Below are 14,316 nucleotides of genomic sequence, written 5' to 3'. Positions count from 1 at the left end.
TTATGCCTGGAAATAAACATCTAACAAAGTTCCATGTAAGAAACCTCGGATTAATGGCCAATTTATATGAGCCAATAATATCGCCCAATGTAAACCTGTAATGTGCTGTCAATATTATTTTCTAAGGGTGCGCAGAACGTACGTCAGTGTGCCTGACCAGGCCATTAAGTGACCAGTGATCAGCTGTCACTGAACAACCCAAATAGGAAAGTGTAATGGAGGCATAATACTAGAAGATAGTAAAAATCCCACTGATAACATGGCTTGTCTCAGAGTTGTAGCTAGGCTTTTATTGATCTGAGGCAAAAGGGTTCAATGTACATCCCCTCATCCTGTAGCCAAATACCCCCCAGTAAGGGCTTATTCAGACGTCTGTGCAAATCAGTCTGAGCACAGACCACAATGCATAAACTGGCTGTGGCTCTCCCGACCCGAGCGTGACAGCCTGGAAGAAATATATGAAGCAGTCATGCTCTGGTAGGGAGACTTGTGGCCAGACCGTGCACTGCGGTCTGTACTCAGACATCTGAATGAGTCCCGAGGTGGATTTTTGATTCCACACCAGACGGTGTCCCTCAACATCCAGGATCAGGGGCGAATGCCCTGCTTACAGCCTCTTGCTAAAACCCCTGTTAGTACAAAACCTCACAAATTTCACCTCTTCAGTTTTACTGAGATGCACAAATGTACCTATATATCCTCATGTACAGTGGAACACAAGTATAATAACTCCTTCCTTTACTGTAACTTCTAATCGCAGTTCCTTAATTAGTTTCTCTTTAGAAAAAAAAAGACCTTCTCTGGAACATGCCAGAAAGCAGGGTTTCTCTAAGCCAAGTCATGAGGTGGTGCCCCGGCGTCTATGCGCACATACAGGGCTAGAAATGTTAAAAAGAAGGAAAAAAAAGTTGTTATAGTGTTAAACAGTTGAAAAACAAGATAATGTTGCAGCTATGACAGCCATTAAAAACGTAACAAAAATAAAAGATGATGCTACAAGTCAAGCTTTCGAGACTTCTTAGGGTCTCTTGATCAGGCATGGTATAACAAAGTATCAGAAAAAATATATAATTTTTTTTTTTTTTTTTTTTAATATATATATATATATATATATATATATATATATATATATATATATATATATATATATATATATATATATATATATATATATATATATATATATATATATATATATATACATACCCATACATACATACACACACATATACACAGTACAAGTTTGGACGCACCTTCTCATTTAAAGATTTTTCTGTATTTTCATGACTTTGAAAATTGTACTTTCAAATTGAAGGCATCAAAACTATGAATTAACACATGTGGAGTTATATACTTAGTAAAAAAGTGTGAAACAACTGGAATTATGTCTTATATTCTAGGTTATTCAAAGTAGCCACCTTTTGCTTTGATGACTGCTTTGCACACTCTTGGCTTTCTCTTGATGAGCTTCAAGAGGTAGTCACTGGAAATGGCCTTCCAACAATCTTGAAGGAGTTCCCAAAGATGCTTAGCACTTGTTGGCCCTTTTGCCTTCACTCTGTGGTCCAGCTCACCCCAAACCATCTCGATTGGGTTCAGGTCTGGTGACTGTGGAGGCCAGGTCATCTGGCGTAGCACCCCATCACTCTCCTTCTTGGTCAAATTAGCCCTTACACAGCCCAGAGGTGTGTTTGGGGTCATTGACCTGTTGAAAAATAAATGATGGTCCAACTAAACGCAAACCGGATGGAATAGCATGCCTCTGCAAGATGCTGTGGTAGCCATGCTGGTTCAGTATGCCTTCAATTTTGAATAAATCCCCAACAGTGTCACCAGCAAAGCACCTCCACACCATCACACCTCCTCCTCCATGCTTTACGGTGGGAACCAGGCATGTAGAGTCCATCCATTCACCTTTTCTGCGTCGCACAAAGACACGGTGGTTGGAACCAAAGATCTCAAATTTGGGCTCATCAGACCAAAGCACAGATTTCCACTCGTCTAATGTCCATTCCTTGTGTTCTTTAGCTCAAACAAGTCTCTTCTGCTTGTTGCCTGTCCTTAGCAGTGGTTTCCTAGCAGCTATTTTACCATGAAGGCCTGCTGCACAAAGTCTCCTCTTAACCGTTGTTGAAGAGATGTGTCTGCTGCTAGAACTCTGTGTAGCATTGACCTGGTCTCTAATCTGAGCTGCTGTTAACCTGCGATTTCTGAGGCTGGTGACTCGGATAAAGTTATCCTCAGAAGCAGAGGTGACTCTTGGTCTTCCTTTCCTTGGGCGGTCCTCATGTGAGCCAGTTTCTTTGTAGCGCTTGATGGTTTTTGCAACTGCACTTGGGGACACTTTCAAAGTTTGCCCAATTTTTCACACCGACTGACCTTCATTTCTTAAAGTAATGATGGCCACTCGTTTTTCTTCACTTAGAATTTGTATTATGGCAAGAAAAAAGCAGCTAACAGTCTATTCTGTAGGACTATCAGCTGTGTATCCACCAGACTTCTGCACAACACAACTGATGGTCCCAACCCCATTTATAAGGCAAGAAATCCCACTTATTAAACCTGACAGGGCACACCTGTGAAGTGAAAACCAGTTCCGGTGACTACCTCTTGAAGCTCATCAAGAGAATGCCAAGAGTGTGCAAAGCAGTCATCAAAGCAAAAGGTGGCTACTTTGAAGAACCTAGAATATAAGACATATTTTCAGTTGTTTCACAATTTTTGGTTAAGTATATAATTCCACATGTGTTAATTCATAGTATTGATGCCTTCAGTGTGAATGTACAATTTTCATAGTCATGAAAATACAGAAAAATCTTTAAATGAGAAGGTGTGTCCAAACTTTTGGTCTGTACTGTAATATATATATATATATATATATATATATATATATATATATATATATATATATATATATATATATATATATATATATATATATATATATATAATCACACACACAAAACTATGTATGTTGTAAATACATATACACACACACACACCACTTGTGTTTCTCAGATACTTTGTTATACACCATGCCTGATGAAGAGACTTAAGAAGTCTTGAAAGCTTGACTTGTAACATCATTTATTTTGCCATTAAAAAGGTTTTATAACTACAAGATTATTACTATGGATAGAAATGTGGCATGGCCTAAGAAGTGCATAGTTATAGTGAGAAAAAAAAAACACAAGAGGATCCAGCATGCCATACTCCTATACAAGGGATAAGTTGGCAGGTATGGCCTTAGAAGGTCCCAAAAGTTGCCACACCAGTATTATGAATGGGACATAGTTCTATGATTTGGGTGATGTTATAGGTTTAGCATTAGGCCCAGGATCCGTGTCTCAGAATCACCGCTGTCTCTGCACTTTGACAGACATGTAATGACTCACAGATTCCTCAGTCAGTCACATTTTACTAGATAAGAGAAACTTCCTCTAAATGACTTCCAGTTTCTGTTACGTTTTATGTCGCCGTAGGAAAAGCGGTGACTGAGGACAGAACACATCAGTTACTAAGTGCAGGAGACTACAAGTCCTCCATGCTCCAAAGCCATCACCCCCCACCCCCATACTAATCCATGGAAACTTGTGACATCGTAGTGACAGGGGTTTACAGTGTTCTGTCCCACAATATGTTGTACATTGACCCATTATAGGACAATTCTTCCCCCCCCAACATTCCATAAGCCTTAAATACTGTGCTGTACAAATAACATTTTCACTTTCTGTTAGGAATCTGGAAATACATTTTTTTTCCTCCATTAAACTATTCATTTGTCTTCATTTAGTCCCAGTACAGGACTTGAGCATGCGGTCCTCTACTATTTCAGAGATACAGGACTATTGTAGTGTATGTACCAGTCAGTTTTAAGAAAAGATAGAGTAACAGTTTTGTTGGGAAACAAAAATGTAAGAAAAACAAAAATAGATCCTCTTTTGTTCTAGTTTGGGATGCACCATTCATGTGAACTGTGCCAAGCTTTAATACCAGACACCAACTGAAAAAGTGACACTTGCAAGAAAAAAATTCAGTTTTTTTTTTTTCTAAATTGTAAACTCCCCATTTCTGCTCCATACCATGAATGTAAACCACAGGCCTCAGTACACTCCCAAACTATTACCCCAGAGTGAGGAGCGTGCGCACCCATCCCCAGCAGGGGGCAGTTGTAACATGAAGCGGACATGCTGCAGTAACTAGGATCAGAGACATCTCTGATCCCACATGGTAAGCCCAATACAACTGAGGGGCACCGATACATAGCTATGATAGCTACCAGATGTTTGAGTCTCAAAAGTATGTAGAATTTTACATTAACAGGCCCAACTCATACAGAAGAAACAGAGGGAGAGAAACAAACGAAAAAAAAAAAAAGACACGGTGGCATATACGCATCACACAGGAGGAGTCACGCGATATTCATCACAGGAGACATGGGGTCTGCCGCTGTCTTTTTATGGTATGGGAGCACAATGCACGCCAACTCTGCACACGTAGTACGTTCTGACGCTGGCCAGCAGTCAATCTTTCATTGCACGCACTGCAACATTCACTAGTGAATGCTGCAAGAGCATGATCACAGAACAAGAAGAAATCAAAGGGCCGGTGGCGGTCAAACCTCAGCGGCTGGTCTGAGTACCGCGGACCCCGGGAATCTGACCGGGTGCCGGAGAAAAGGTCTTCACGGGCTGTAAATGGCCAGAGGGCCTAAGGTTCCCCACCCCTGCTGTAAACAGAAAGAAGGATCGGGTTAGGTGGAACTAGACACAAAACTCTCCATGTTTGTGAATAGAAATATTAATCAGAGTCTCGTGACAGACCCCACCACCTGACTTCTCAATAAGCCACTTCACATTCTTCACTCTGAGCTCATATGATTGCAGCTAAACATTAAGTTAATTATTGACCGAGTAACTTGAGGTTAAGTGGAAACAGCCTGCAATATAGTAACACCGGGAGTGCGTGTTCTTACTGTGCAACTGCCATCAATGGAAGAAAAAATGATAAAAGGAGGTTGCAGCTACACAGTAGCAAAACACCGTCTATACCATTAGGCTGTGTGCAGACAGTTTAAGGCTATGTTCACACATGTTGGGTTTTTCAGCGTCACATCTGCAGCAAAACCTAATCTCTGGCAGGAAATCAGCTGTGTCAAAACGCAGGTTTTGCTGTGTTTTGTGCGTTTTTTTCACTGTCCTTCAGTCTCTATTTATGCATGTACAAAAAGTTCTGTGAAAAAAATAGCCTCATTCTATTCTATGGCTGAAAAAACCGCTGATGCAAGTTTTGGTGCGTGTTTTTCACCACCCATTACTTCCTATGGGTGAAAAAAAACGCTGAAAGAAGTGACATGCCCTATTTTCCAAAAACCCAACCAAGGCATAAAATATGCAAAAAAAAAAAAACCAAAACCATGATGTGTGAACAGAAAATTCTGGTTCCTCATGGACTTTGCTGGTACTGCAAAACGCAGCTGAAAATTTGCAGCAAAAAACGCTGAAAAACCCAACATGTGTGATTTCACACAACAAACCAGTGTTTTGTTCGTTCGACGTGTGATCGGCAGCCTGTTTAGACTCCACAATTATTGTGAAACGATCATTCCTAGGAATGATCGTACACACTAATCCGGCAGGGTAAATTGTCTCTTAGGCTGGGTTTCCAAGAGTTATTTTTGTCACAATTTCAAAAATTGCTGCTAAGACGGCTCCGGTAAATACAGTCATCAGTTCCATGCACCAATCCTCTGTGTATGCAAACTGTAGGAAGAATGATTGTTCATACTCATTGCAGTGATCGGGATGAATAGTGGGTTGGCTGCTAGGATTTCCACACTCTGAAGACAGTGCCCATTTTGTACTGGGAATTTTGACCATCTGTAGGGTCCGATCTATTATTTCTAAGAGAACCTCTACAACACGTTGTAAAACTCTTCCACGCCAGGATCTACATGGCCCAGTAATCAGACTGGGGGGAGAGTAGTCAGACATTCCAGTGGATGTGCTGGTTGGGAACCAGGGTTGTTCACACTGTGGGACAAACGTGAACATAAATTACCTCTCTATTTAAAGGGCAGAAAAGTACCAGGGCCTGCCATTACATCCATGGGAGATAAGATAAAGCTTGAGCCAGAGAAGTAGCTGGGCGAAAGCGATATCACGCTAGTAAATTACATGCCTTCTGAATATAGAACAAAATATATCAGAATTACAGGTGGTGGGTGTGGAGGGTTGTTTTGCGATTTCAGAACACTTGGAATGTTTTCATATTATTACAATATTTTGAAAAAAATAATTGTGACATTCAAAACTACTACATGTCCCACAAATAAACTAAAAAGAAAAACAAAAAAAAAACAAACCTTGATATGGTTATGTAGACAGAAAAAAAAAGTCAAGAAGCAGTGATGTATCATGTCACCAGCTGCAGGACCACTGTGGCCTGTGAGTGGCGAGGTGCTGAAGAAGTCAACTTCAGAAGGACGGATATTTTAGTATGATGTTCTGCTCAAAGTCACCTGACCCTCTGGTCAATCACAAGCTGCAGCGGTCCATCGGCTGGTGGAACGGTGACATCACAGCTTCCAGTCTCTTCTCAGACCCCGAAGCAGCCGGCAGTGGATCCATGTAGATGCTGGTAGGCGAGTATATCTGGGTTTGTTATTTTATTTAAAAATAAATTTAACATCTCCCTTTCCCTAGGAAAAGTTTTATTTTTCCCGGACATCCTTTTGCAGCAGACATTTCTTTCACCAGATTGCTACATTGCTTTGTGGTTTTTCAGCAGATTACACCACGTGCATTGCAATTTTCGAAGTCAGCATTAAGAAGCATGTTCTGGATTTCAATGTCTGCAGAATGCTGGGTTGTACACCCCCCCCCACACACACACACCATATACATACTTACAGACTACCCCCACCATGTCTACAGGATACTTTTGACTTGACAAGCAAACTTCATAACAGTGCAAAAGTTAGATTAGCCATCTATTCCTTAATCACTAAAACAATATTGATGTACATCACCATTGTTACTAAAACTGAACTCCTCCCCATAAAAAAAAAAAATAAAAAAAATTGATACATACATAAACCCCAAGATGGATGTGAATAGAACTTTAAAATGTAGCTGTAAGTTTTTTTTTTTTTTTTTCCCACATATATAGAAAAACAATTTTCAGTGTTTTTTTCACGGGTGCCAACAGCAAAAAAAAAAAAAAAAAAAAGTGTAAAGCTTCTCCTACACATTGAAATACTAACAATCAGTCCTATATACTTATATGGGCAATTGCAATCTGATTAAAAACGGTCAGGGCCCCAGGACTTAGTCTGCGGATATGAAGTCTGCCAAAAGTACACAAAACATGTAAATAAGCACCCATTATAGTTTATGCTTTATCAGTGAAAAGCACGGACAGAACACGTGCGTGAAAGACAGATGTCTGAATGAGGCCTTATGACTTTTACCTATAAAGCAATTGTTATCACACGCCGTTTCATTATTTCCCAGGAGGACGACTTGCCAATAGTTCTGCCCCAGACAACTGTTGCTTAGTAAATACAAGTAGATCACTCTATAAAACATGCTGGAAAATGTCCAGTAGATAGCAGCGGCTCGAAATATTCAGATTTTCACCTTGGGAGGAGATGGAGGGGAAAAAAAAAAAAAAAAAAAAAACCCACACACCTTGTGCAACAGATAAGAATTATTTCTAAAGGCCGTGCCTAAGAATTAATTTCCCCTGGGTCACACCTGCTCGTCAGACAAGTCATTATAAGTATAACCAAGACGTACAAAAGAGATGAGAAAAAAAAAAATAGCAAAAATTGCTCTGGGCCTTTCACTCCTATATGATTAGCGATAATACGTCACCCACAATTACTTAACACTATGAAATTACCGAGGTAAATGACAGAACACTAGCTCAATAGATGCCACCCTATTGCGATAGCAACCTGCTGTAAACATTAATTCACGAGACGCCCCCCCCCTCCAGACCAATTCCAAGGAGACATCATCCATTATCAGCAAACACACCGCTATTCCAAGAATATCTGAACCATCCATAAGATTTTGGAAACATATCACAATTGCAGACTAAAAAAAAAAATAAAAATCCTTAAGACATTGATTGCTTTTTAGAGGCAATGCTCATTCCTATTCCGCTATTACACTGAGCTTAGGTTTGAGACAGTTTACGTAAAGGACACCGACTCTTCTCTAATGCCCGATGATCATCAGTCTGTGCCCACAGTCTAGTACCCAAAAAAGGACCTATTCAACAGGAAAAAAAGCAAGCAACTTTTAAATTAACCCCTTCTGCTAGACCTCCACATGTAGAACCTCCCTTTTACAAAAAAAAAAAAAAAAAAACTTGTGGTTGTCACAACAATGTTTCCTTATTCCTATCCATAGAAAAACACTCACTAGTTAATGATTAGACACCTATAAGAGCTCCAGCAGGACCAGCCAGTGCACAGCCGCCTCTACCCCTTCCCTTTGCCAAACAGATCTTGCTCCGGAGTCATACAGATTTCATAGACTCACCAGCTGTGCGCACCTGACAGCACTGCCCTGAGACAGAGGGGAAAATGCTCAGTAACCACATATTGGAAGTAAAGCAATGCACCCTGGGAGCACGGAGATAGCAGAACCTAGTCTATTATGCAGTAACTGCACCATTATGGTTTTACATAGGACTGCAGATTGGGAGCACAAGCAACAACAGGGCTCTATAGCAAAATGTGCTGAACATCACTGCCAAGCCGGGCCCCATAGGCACTATGCTATCTACTTTTAGAGATACCAATGCTACAGGTGTGGTATCTGTATCCATATACAAAACCCCAGAAATGGCATTATATACATGTCACTGTACTCAAACAAAAGTATCAGATGAGTATCCTTACACACTCCATATAAAACAATTGAAAATCTGAAGAATACATGGAGTATTACAGACTCAAAAAAAAAATAAAAAAAAACATTTTATCACAAAAGTTAAAAATTGCAAAAAAAAAAACATGCTGTGCACATAAAGACAAGAGACAATACAATAGAATATGCTTAGCCAAAATTTTCATAATTAATACGAATAGTGTCCCACAGACATATGCAAGGCAAAATGTACTTAAATTACATAGTAGAGCAGTAAGCTATCTATAGCCATTCATTAGACCTAGTGCATACCAATGCTATGCATGTGAACCATTACATCAAACAGTGGGACTCAGAGCAGGACTCTGAGCCTTTCGCTCAAAGTATTTACCGCTTCATCATGGGGGGGGGGGCAGTATCAGGATCTGTATCCAGCCTGAGGAGTGACTTGTAAAAAAAATTATTATTAATATACCCAGCAACTATAAAGTTGAGAAGATTGATTGCACACATCAGAACAGGCTTGGTCACGGCTGAATATATTTTTAGGTTGTTGCCTTACTATACACAGTGTCAGCTGTACTACTGAGACCAGGGTGTAATATATACCACTGTGCACCAGCTCCAGACCTGGCCATATAGGACACAGGCCCAGGAGCTGTAATGCTGGGGTATACACTGCACAGATGGAGCAGAATGACGATCCATACTCATAAGGGGGCAGGTTCATCCGTCATCACAGTACACAGGACAGTTCTTCCATGGTGCGGATATAACTCTCCTGATAGAGGACTAAGATCAATGGAGCAGATTTATGAAGGTGTTGATGCTCAGACCCCGGAGAAAATGCATCAAAACTTACAGCATTTTGGCACATGCCATGCAATCATGGTTTAGATGCATTTCTAACGCGTTATAGACATTTTCAGCTCAGTAAACAAGGGTTGTGGCTTAAAATGCAATAACATGTACAAAAATATAAGCCGAATTCTGACAAGACGTGTTGAGAAAATAAATGACCAGCCACATAAACGGATCAGATTATTCATGGAGATAAGGGGCAAGACAAAGAGGTCACTTTTCATGAAGCAGGTCCAGCAAGGTCCTCTCGATCAGCTGGTATTTCATGGATGAAGGCGTAATGGGTGGATCCAGTTAGACCATTCCAAGAGCCAGTGTGACAGGTAGACAGGCAGGAAAAACTTCCATAGACATCAAACCCCACAAAAGGAGGGACAATTGAGGAGTTCATGAGGCTTGGAAATTAGGGAGGAGCGGTGGCCTTAATTGAGGGTCCTACTTCCATAACCTGAGCTCACCAGTACTCGGTCAATGACCTTATGTATGGGCGCATAGTGCTTATAGAAGGGTTAATTTTTGTCGCTCAAAATGTGAAAGTCCCTCCAAAACACAACTGCTTTATGAAAGACAGCAGCTTTCACATGTTATAATACATAAGATATAAAAGTTAATGGGGCCAACCTGTAGCCGTGCATGGGCAGGTGTGTTGTGGGTCCTTACCCCAAGTCCACACTCTGAAGTTGGCGATTTCTCTTGCATGCAAAAAAAATAAAGAAATAAAGAGAAATAAATACGGACAGTCGGTCGGTCATCAATTTTTTTGGATCGGATTTCTATTAAGTGTCAGTTTTTACCATTAGTTCTTCTTGTGCACAACAATAAATGGACAGCTTCTATCAAGCCAATGTGTAAAGCGCAGCAGAACGCTGTTTTTTCAAACTTATATGGGTGATCAGAGACTACAATCAAAACAAATGTCTAATTATTTATTACCTAGCTTTTAGGGGGCTACTTAGAAAAAAAAAATTCAGTCTGAAAGACAGAACACATAGATGAACCATGGACGTCCTTAGTAGACCTCATACTGTCCCACCCATGAGCCGTGGCGTAACTTGAAGCTCTTGGACACCAGATCTTCAATAGTATCTTTCTCATATGGGACCTTTTGGATCCCCCCACAGCACCAGACTGCAGCCACTATAGTTACCCCCCTGATATGATCGTCATCTGATGGACATTTGCATCATGGACCAAGCACAATTGTCAAAGCTCAGGAGGAGAATTTCCGATATGTAAATATTTAATCTTTTGCCCAATGGAGTAAAAATATAATAATAATAATAATGGGAAACGTCAATGATCGGAGCAGCTAGATGTGCAGGAGGAGGGGGGGGGGTCCGAGATCAGCCCCTTCTGATACCTGGTGATCTCTGCAGGACACATACACGGTCTCCTCCGCTCAGCCCCCACTACACCGCTCAGCAGAGGTACACAGCCCTCCTGCCAAATACTGCAGCGTCCACACCTCAGCAATTAAAGGGTTAGTCAGCAGCAGAGCCTGAGACCCGAGGGGAGGAATCCAGGGACCCTACAGGAGCCCAACACAAACATCCGGGCGGTGGGAAGTAAAGTCTGCTCCAACTGCATGTGATAGCAGCAGCAGGCAGGGCGCCTGTAGAAAGTGCAGCGCTCACTGACTGCTGCATCACTGGGAGGACCCGACACCCTGTTGCAGCTGGAGCAGTCTCAGCACAAGGCGCACACATACCTTGGGCGGGACGGTTCCTGTGGAGTGAGTGCTGCCAGGGTCTGATCATCCTCTCTGCTGCCTCATCTCCCCGCAGTCACCTAAAGAGGGTGAAGCCCGAGGTCCAGTCCGCAGCTCCTGCCCCGACCGTCCTGTCCGATAGCGCAGCAGCCAGTGCCGTCCACAGATTGCACCGCACAGCGCGACTCGGCGAGTCACTCACAGCCGGGGGCGGAGCTCTGAGCTCTACTCCATCCTTATTGGTCAGCTAAGGCGACATGGGCGGTGTCTTACCCAGAGTGACGTCTCTCTGAGAAAACACTTAAGCCACGCCCCTCTGCTTACTGACACGCTGCACAGGCAAAAGGAAAAGGGAGAGCCATTGTGCGCAGCAGCCAATAGGAACTCACACAAGAATGAAAGCCGCGTTCTGATTGGCTGCTGTATCAATCTACGTTTTATGATGGTAGTGTGGACCTGACCATGTGACCATAGTAGTGGTGTACTCACAGAAGAGGACAAGAAAGCATCAGTCATTCCTATATATAATATATATGTATACACATGCACACACACATTGCATTTTTTTGGCAGGAATAACTTTCAGTGAGTGACTTAATTCACAATAAATCCAACCTCTTTGCGCCTTTTTTTTTTTAAGTTGTCTCTTGTTGTTTAGTTAATTTTCTGATTCTTACTGCAACATGGCTTTTCCGGATGATTTGGTCCGATTCATCAAATGCGACTTTTTAAAAAGTCACAAAACTTTGACTCAAATGTCCCCCCCCCCCCCCCCCCCCCTCTTACGACCTGGAGTGATTTTCATTTGTAGGTGAGGGGAGAGCTGATGGTGCAGCGGTGTGGTGGAGCGAGGGTTACTGCAAGTTGTAGGCTGCAAAAACTAATCATGCGTTTTTAGTGCGTTTCCACGGCGGAAATGGATCAAAAACGCATGTAATCTACACCTAAGTATATCAATAAAATGGAAGGAAGTATCAAAAACAAAGCAGCTTTACTGAAAGCATGACGTACCACACAGAGACCAAAACTGCAGTGTCAAAAACGCAATAAAAACCTAATTTAAATAATAGGTGCAGAAATTCTGCAACATTAAAAACGAACCAAAAGCTCATTGCGGGAACGTAGCCCAAAAATTATAATATTATAGTCAGATATAAAGAACATTTTTGACTATGCATAAATTCATGGACCGCCTGTGTAATTTTTGAATTATTTGGTACAAAAAACATCAACGAATAAGGGTATGTGCCCACTGTCCCGAGCCGCTGCGGGTTTGAAGCTGCGTGTTTATGCAGCGTCAAACCCGCAGCGTCCAGATGTTACAGCATAGTGGATGCCCACTATGCATCTGCGGATCACCCACGGAAACTGACATGCAGCGCGTCTTTCCAGAGCGCAGCATGTTAATGTCTCTTGCGGATTTGCATGTGGACTTTCCTCATAGACCTCATCTCTAGGGGGAAAGTCTGCATGTCAAAAAAAAAAAATCACGCCACTCATTTGCATAATGAGGTGGAAGCCGAGTGGCTATTCTGCAGCGTTGGGGCCACAGGTGGCTACTGACCGTGGGCACATGCCCTACCACAAGACAAAAAAAGAGTGGCAAAAATAAACGCAAACGGGTCCATATTGGTCTCACCTATTATAATCACACAGTAAGAATCTGCAATAGAAAACTGCAGCAGTTTGTGATAAATCTGAACTTTGATCCAGTATTTGATGTGATTTTAAACACTTAAAAGGGGTATTCTCATCTCCAAGATCCTATCCCAATATGTAGTAGGTGTAATAATAATAATAATAATAGCAAATACCTTCAATTAGAAATGTAGTATAGTTCTTCTGATTCGCTATGTCACTTACCTCATGTGCAGGGCATTGCAGTAGCTTAGGTTATGACCACTCATATAGTGACAGTTACTTAGCTGTTACTGATCTTAACCATGGATGCCTTTAGCTACTGCAATGCCCTGCACATGGGGTAAGCGACATAGCGAATCTGAAGGTATTTGCTAATAATAATATGATTACACCTACTACGTATTGGGATAGGATTTTGGAGATGGGAGGTCTCATTCATACGTTCAGTATTTCGTCAGTATTTTGCATCAGTGTTTGCACATCAAAACCAGGAGTGGAACTTGCAGAGCAAAACTATAATTGAAAGATTGACACCTGTTCATTGTTTTGGAGACACTCCTGGTTTTGGCATACAAATACTGATGTGTGAATAAAGCCAATGCTGTGTACCCACATTGGCTTTTTCTTGAGTTTTTGACACTGCATATTTTCGCGGCTTCAAACATGCAGCGTCTTATAGCCCCAGCAAAGTGGATGGGTATATCTAAGACTATGTGCACACAAGGCTTTTTAAGAAGTTTTGGAGCAAAAGCTAATCAGCAACTCTCCAAATCCTTGTCAAAACCTAATAACGCCTTAAAACCTAGGAGCTATACTATATTGCTCTTTTATAATGCACTTTACAGCTCTTTACGTCGTAAAGTAGTTTTTGTGTTTGTACTAGCCGAGTATAATACAATAAAACTTTTAGGAGCAATAACTGTCACTCTTACCTTGTAATATTGATGTCTGATACACACCGCTGTCATTACTATACATATCAATGTGACCGAAGCAATAACACTGTCATGATGATGGCCAGTAATTGTTACATATTACGTTACATTTCTTGCCATATCTAACATATCACATTACCCTTCGGTTGATTTAGAAATACTGTAGTGATATTTTAGATCTGCTTTTTGAAATAGTTTACAACTATGTAAAGTTCTAATTATTGCCTTATTTTTGGAGAAAAAAAAGAAAAGAAAAATAGCTTGTGTGTTCGTGCATATAGGCTGCGAT

The 14,316-nt window shown here is 41.3% G+C and overlaps 1 protein-coding gene across 4 annotated transcripts in view; it reads right to left on the bottom strand.

Moving 5' to 3' along the window:
* B3GNT2 (UDP-GlcNAc:betaGal beta-1,3-N-acetylglucosaminyltransferase 2) overlaps positions 1–11,685 on the bottom strand; it is a 263,579-nt gene extending 251,894 nt beyond the window's left edge. For 3 of the 4 annotated variants that reach the window (XR_012318081.1, XR_012318080.1, XM_073672130.1), the window contains exon 1: positions 11,452–11,685. The gene's annotated coding sequence lies outside the window, so the exon portion shown is untranslated. Of the gene's footprint in view, positions 1–10,364; positions 10,436–11,451 lie in introns of all 4 variants that reach the window. The other variant, XM_073672131.1, reaches the window with a different exon arrangement.
* Positions 11,686–14,316: the final 2,631 nt, after the last annotated feature.

This window comes from Phyllobates terribilis, unplaced genomic scaffold (assembly GCF_046119375.1).
Source record: "Phyllobates terribilis strain yellow unplaced genomic scaffold, ASM4611937v1 Scaffold_3__8_contigs__length_932513732, whole genome shotgun sequence".
Classification (NCBI taxonomy): domain Eukaryota; kingdom Metazoa; phylum Chordata; class Amphibia; order Anura; family Dendrobatidae; genus Phyllobates; species Phyllobates terribilis.
Note: the sequence above shows the minus strand (reverse complement) of the source record. Positions and strands in the feature narration are given on the sequence as shown.